The sequence below is a fragment of the Cibotium barometz genome, chromosome 33 (genome assembly GCF_041138505.1).
Source record: "Cibotium barometz isolate CiBa-2024 chromosome 33, ASM4113850v1, whole genome shotgun sequence".
NCBI classification, from domain to species: domain Eukaryota; kingdom Viridiplantae; phylum Streptophyta; class Polypodiopsida; order Cyatheales; family Cibotiaceae; genus Cibotium; species Cibotium barometz.
In genome coordinates, this window is record NC_141078.1 from 18,364,207 (window position 1) to 18,370,728 (window position 6,522).

Here is a 6,522-nt window from a genome sequence, read left to right on the forward strand (position 1 = left end):
TATGTTTTGCCTGATCCACCTAGTCCATCGAGGAAAAACACACCACCTTAGTTCAAAGAAACAGTCTCAACGATAGTATTAAATGCTCTTGATTGGCAACTAATTAGACTCTTTTCCATGGAAACAAACAAATCATCTTGTTGAACAGAATCAAACATCATCTCTTCCATTAGCAAACCGTTGTTGACAGTGGCAACACTTGATTTATCAGGAATAGGCAACCCTTAGACGCTTTCCATATTGTTGTAAGATGTCTTGCATGTGCAACAGAGCTTGATTCTTTGCTATAGATTGACAAACACCAACATCAGCACACCCTCTCTGCCTGCAAGGCATGGAAAAAATCATCTGAAAGTTCGGTGGAGAATTTGTTCTAAAGCTATCTAGGGGATATAGGCTCACAAAAAACCAGTATAATGATAAACAGTTGATGCAGCTGGAATCCTATTTTATGAAATGCAGCTTCTTGAAGACATATATACCACTCCTCGTCACTCTCTAGCATTCCTCTGGCTTCACATGCAGTCTTAAAACAGGGATACAAATGTCCATTCACTATTCGTACAACCTCAAAAGATTTACAGCCTTTGCACACTGTGAGTATATAACATGCATAGGTAATATTGCTCACCTGCACTCGGGCTAACATTATACATGCGTCCAATCATATTTCCCTTTTTTCTTTTAGTCCATGATCAAAGAGTTGTATTCCATACCCACTTGCAAGGGAAATCAACATATAGCAAGTTATTTGCACATGCATACATCTAATTAGCTTTGAACCATTCAGTGAGAGAAGTTCTTTGGTTTCTCTCAGCTAATTACATCACGTAAATCATCACGATCATTGAATATCACATTATTCTGCATCGGGAGATAAACATGCAACCTTTGTATATCAGGCTTTTCATCATGCAAATCATATTGGTATAAGCGCCAGCATGCCTTTAACGCCACGGGCACTTACTGTGCATCCAGAGATCGACTAACCTCGTTAATAACCCCATGTGTATCTTACAACTCTATAGTAGCTCTATCATGTCCTTTGTATACATACTTATACAAATACTTCACTGCAGTAATGGTAGAGTATACTTCTATGTTAATATGGGCTTTGTATCTCATAGAGAGAAAAGGGTTATGTGGGACAACCCATCAATTATCCACCCTATGATCCTTTACTTGGATCAAACTACCACCATCGTCTCACCGCATGTAAGTTGGATACCCATTGTTATCAACGCTAGTAGTCTTAGAAAACCTTCGAGGGTACCGATGTTTGCAACTCCCGTTAACCATGCAAGGAGAGTGCACATTTAGTTCCCCACATGGTCCATGGACATTGTAATGACTGATTATGTTATGCAACTCAAGAAACATCACCTTATTAGGAATCTCAACACATACCAACATATCATAGTGAGCAATCTCAGTCAGATTACATCTACTTTCCAATATCAATAATATATGTGCATGTGGCAAGCCTCTTTTTTGAAATTCAATAACAAAGACAAATCCCACTACCTTTCCAAATAATGACTTTTTTCACCAATAAGTGCATCATATCCTTATGCTTCTCATAAAAGACTCATGCCGTCAAGTCAGGTTGATCTTGGGCAAAACCTGACCTGGCAGTAAAGCATTGCTTATTTCATCCCACTTAGGATTGCAAGTAAAGGTAATAAAGAGATTAGGTTCACCCATCTTCCTAACAATTTTCATTGAATCTTGATGCAAATATCGAGGCCCCTCTATATATATAGATGGTAGAACTATCCTGCATCCAGTAATGCCCCTCTGTATATATAGATGGTAGAACTATCCTGCATCCTCTGTATATATAGATGGTAGAACTATCCTGCATCCAGTAATGCCCCTAGAGAATCTATTGACCCCATCGCTTAAATTAACCATGTCTGCAAGACCTTGGTATACTTCAGCGTGCAATGCTTTCTGGTTATTGTGTATCCGTACTAATCTTGATTCCTCCATGCTACTATATGCATCAATAATGTACTGTTGCAAAAGTTGACCACCACGCAAAAGGCAGGCATTTGTATCTTCCCTTATCTACAGTCTATATGCATAATATTGCCATTCAGTTACAGTCTTTGATACCTCATTTGAAACTTGTCTATTTCTACCATGGACTGGAATTCCAGCATGCCAACCATCCTCTCCTTGAGGAAATAGAAGAACATATAATAAAGGCATATATAAACGATGCAAGTTAGATATTTTTTATAGCACCTGTACGAGACATTATTTGAATATCTCTATGCCCCATGTGAAAATCATCTCCTTAACTCAGCATGATAATTGCTACCTCACTTCCTGTAGGAACCAAGTACTACCTTGATGTTGTTCGTACTTCAGTGATGACCATTCTCAAATCTGCATGTGGACTTGACTGCAACATTTCTCTCATTGTATAAAGTGCATAGGCGTACGGATTATGTTCACATATCATTGTTTACAACCTTATTATAATTTAAATAAGGAATCCCATGAAGTCTATTCTCTAATTCATGCTTTGTATCATACACATATAATTGGGCAAATTTGGGAGCCGCATCTTGTGTTTCATCATGTATTACAGAACCAACATGATGATAGATAGTACCATGGATTCTAAAATTGGATACTCCCCCTAATGAACTGATTATTTAAGTGAGCACCCAATGAAACGAATGCCAAGGCATTGTTATAAGAGCGTATATTATTCATGTTTTCCTTACTTGCACCATCATTACCACAAGCAACAACCCAACCAATGCAGGAGAAGGGTTTTCCAAAGGCATCAAATAGATATTCCCACTTGCACAACAATGTTGGCCCATATATTGTCCAAGATTTCTTGACGTCTCACATTTCCAAATTAGAGCACCACAAAACTGGCACTTATAAGAAAGGGATCCTAATAGTGAAGAGTACAATCTCCGAAATATACCACCATAGTTGTTGGGTGCTTAACATTCTGAGGAAATGAAAACACACGCCTTATAGAGTGACATTCGGATTTAATACCTTTCACGTCACCAAAATGTCACAGCAAATAGATTGAAAATTATCAATAGGAGCAGTCTCATCTATAGGTAGCTCATTCAAATCAAAAGAAACAAGGCCTTGTGCCATATCTCTATGTGCTTGAATAGTCTGATGTTCATTGATAGGTTCTTGAAGTACCGTAGCATTAGTAGTGGCTCCATTACTTGAATCTAAGTGGGTTCTGCCATGGAATTTTCTATGCTCTTCCTCATTTTTAAACCTTTCAAATTTTTCCGTTTCATTGTCATTAAAGTACTCCGTTAAATTAGCAACAATTTGTTTTTGAATGCAAGCCCAAGCTCTTCTCCAGTGAACAATTACGGCGAGACACGCATGTTGCATCCAAAATTTGAAGCCAACGAACTTGGTTCAAACTCAGGCATATACAACTCCTAACCATCTTCAACCTCCTTCAAAACACAAAATAACAAATACTAATTTGCTTTTCACAAACTTTCTTAACTTCAAATGGACAACATAATATTACCTTGTTACATTTATTCTACTTCAAGTGCCATTATCACAATGTGACCCTACTCTCAAATAGACTTTGCACAGTAGCAAACATAATGTAATTATTAGAGAGATTTATAAAAGATAAGTGAGTACAAAATATATAATCCATCTCCTTATGACACTAATAAAAGAAAACCTCTCTTTGTCTCCAAAGAGAGAGCGAGAGAACAAAATAGAAGAGAGGTAAAGAATTTGAGAAAATAGGGAATTCATAATTATCACCATGGAGAGCCGGACCTGGAAAGTTGCAATACAATATGTCCCTTGAGAAAAAGCATCATTACTGTCACAATATCTCTAGACTTTTACCCTAGATTCCAACATACGGCTCATCTTTTTCATAATAGCATTAAGTTGATTAACAGATATCTTTAGACTCAACCTCTCCAAGCCTAATGTATGCACATGCTCTTTTAGAGAATTGACTTGCTATTTACATTCCCTATTACATCCCCCTAGACGTTCCCCAATTTGAACACGCATATTTTCCATGAAAGAAATCATGTCTAGTTGGTTAGCCTCCATACAACCACTACTATCAAGAATGCAATGAAAATGATGAGTCAACTCATCTCTAGCATATCTCCCCTTTGGCTGCCACTACCACGGATCTCATCCCAAAGGGCATCTAAGTACTCCTTTTGCAAAAGTAACCCGATTTTTCTCAGTGCGTTCACATATGTCCGCAATAATTTGTAGACGTTTAGAGCTTGGCTATCGAGATGGAGAACTTGACCGAGCAAGGTGTTTTGCAGCTGAATGAACAAGGTAGGGTAGAAAAAGTTACTTCTGCATTGGAAGCATCATTCACAAACACCACAACATTGGAGCCGTTGTTATCATTCTGGATCTCCATTTACTGAAATCCAAAAATGAATATCTTAAGGCTCTACAAACATCTCTTTATATCTTTGTCAACATATAACTAATCCTAATAAACTTACTATATACCAGCACTATATACATGTAGATACCTTGTTGTTGAAAAGGCACACACCAATAACTCTTAGCTAAAATAATAATTCTCTCTCTAAAAGTCTAGTATTGCCAAACCTTAAATAAGGTTCTTTACTTTTTAAGAACATTTCTCTGCTATTCTAAGGGTACTACTCTAGTTTGTATATTCTCTAAGGCTACTATAGTTTGTATATTCTCTGAGGCCCATAAATTCTCTCTCAATCTCAAAGGTAATGGTCTAATAAAGGATAGTTTCTAGTTTAGACAGCCAAGCATATCAATTTTATAAATTGTATTTAGGTGCACGCACTAAAGTATTAGACGTGGCAAAAATCGTTATTACATTAACATTTGCCATACAAATTATCAATATTAAAACGCTCGATGAGATAGAAAGAGATATAGATAGAATTTTAATGTACAATCTCTTCTCTCTCTCTCTCTCTCTCTTTGCCAACCAAACATATAAACATGCATCACATATTAACTACAAACACAATAATAGATAGAGACAAAAAGAGAAACAATAAAACTAACCTCAAGCTCAAGATAGAATAGTATTCAAAACCACCAACTTTGATGCTATTGTCCTTGTGCGTTCCTCTACACAATCACACACAAACACCAAAACAATTAACACTAATGGTCTCAGTTAAAATTACAGCAATGTGATGAGCTATGGTGGATCAAATGCTAGAATCAACATCATTAACAAAGAGATTAGATGATAATTAATTAGTGAGCAATTAACTGATAGCTTAATGTAGGCATGGATAATCAAAAACGAGCAAATTCTCATTAGGCCAATGCCTCAATTTATAGAGTTTACATCCAAGCATCCAATCCCACTGATTTCTCCTTGATTCACTCCACCTCTTTTGCTTGATTCTCTCCACCTCTCCCAAAATATCTCCACACCTCCTAAATCTCCTCTCCCAAAATATCTCCACACCTCCTAAATCTCCTCATGCTACCCTTTATTCTCTTCCTGTAGATTCTTCTCACCTTTTCACAGGTTCTCTCACATTTATAGATTCTCTTTTACAACCTCTAGTCAAGGGTTTGTTCCTGCACACACCCTATTCACTTGTATATTTCACCACCTCCCCTCAAGTGAATACTCCTAACACACCTGGACCCTATACCAAGTTTCCCTCTTACTTGATAGTCCGTGACCAGTGCCTCAAGTCCCTAAACTCATAGTCCTTGACACACTCTCTCTTTCTATGTGTCCAAGGCTACTACAAGTGCTCGTGACCTTGACTAAAGTGCTCATACATATATCTACCACATGGCCTACATCATCGGTGGCTCAAAGGTGGTTTTACTCTGTTGGGGCAGGTTACATTGGGTTGTGGGGTTTCTCTCTCTCTCTCTCTCTCTCTCTCTCTCTCTCTCTCTCTCTCTCTCTCTCTCTCTCTCTCTCTCTCAGAAAAAATGATCTGACTCCACTTCCTTAGGATCCTCCATGAAGTTGGCCGATGTCGTTCCTTCTCCACTGGGTTTGCTGTAGTAGCAGTCTCTTGCCATGTGTCCTGGCTTTCCACAATTGTGACAAGTGAAGGTCCTTCCTGCTACTCTGCCTCTTCCTCGTCCTCGTCCTTGAGAGAATCCTCCTCGGGTGAAGAATGCTTTTTCTTCTCCTGCTGTTGAGTCGAGCCATTTCTTCTCTTTGCCTTTGCTCTCTTGCTCTAGTAGAGCTCCTTCTATCTCATGTAGCTTCAATTCAGTTACGTTCTTTAGTGTTGCTACAATGTTTTCATATTCACCTTTGTCCACACTCTTCACAAGCACTGCTAGTGCCTCATTATCTTCTACCTTTTTGCCAATGCTGCCAGTTTGTTGCTTAATGCTTTTATATCTATTCAAGTGTGTGATTAAAGGTTCCCTTTCCTTCATATCCAATTTGTAGAATTGCATTAACAGATTTATCTTTGAATTTTTAGCTTGTGTGCAAAATAATTTATTGAGTTCATCCCATGCATCTTTTGCCCATTGTAT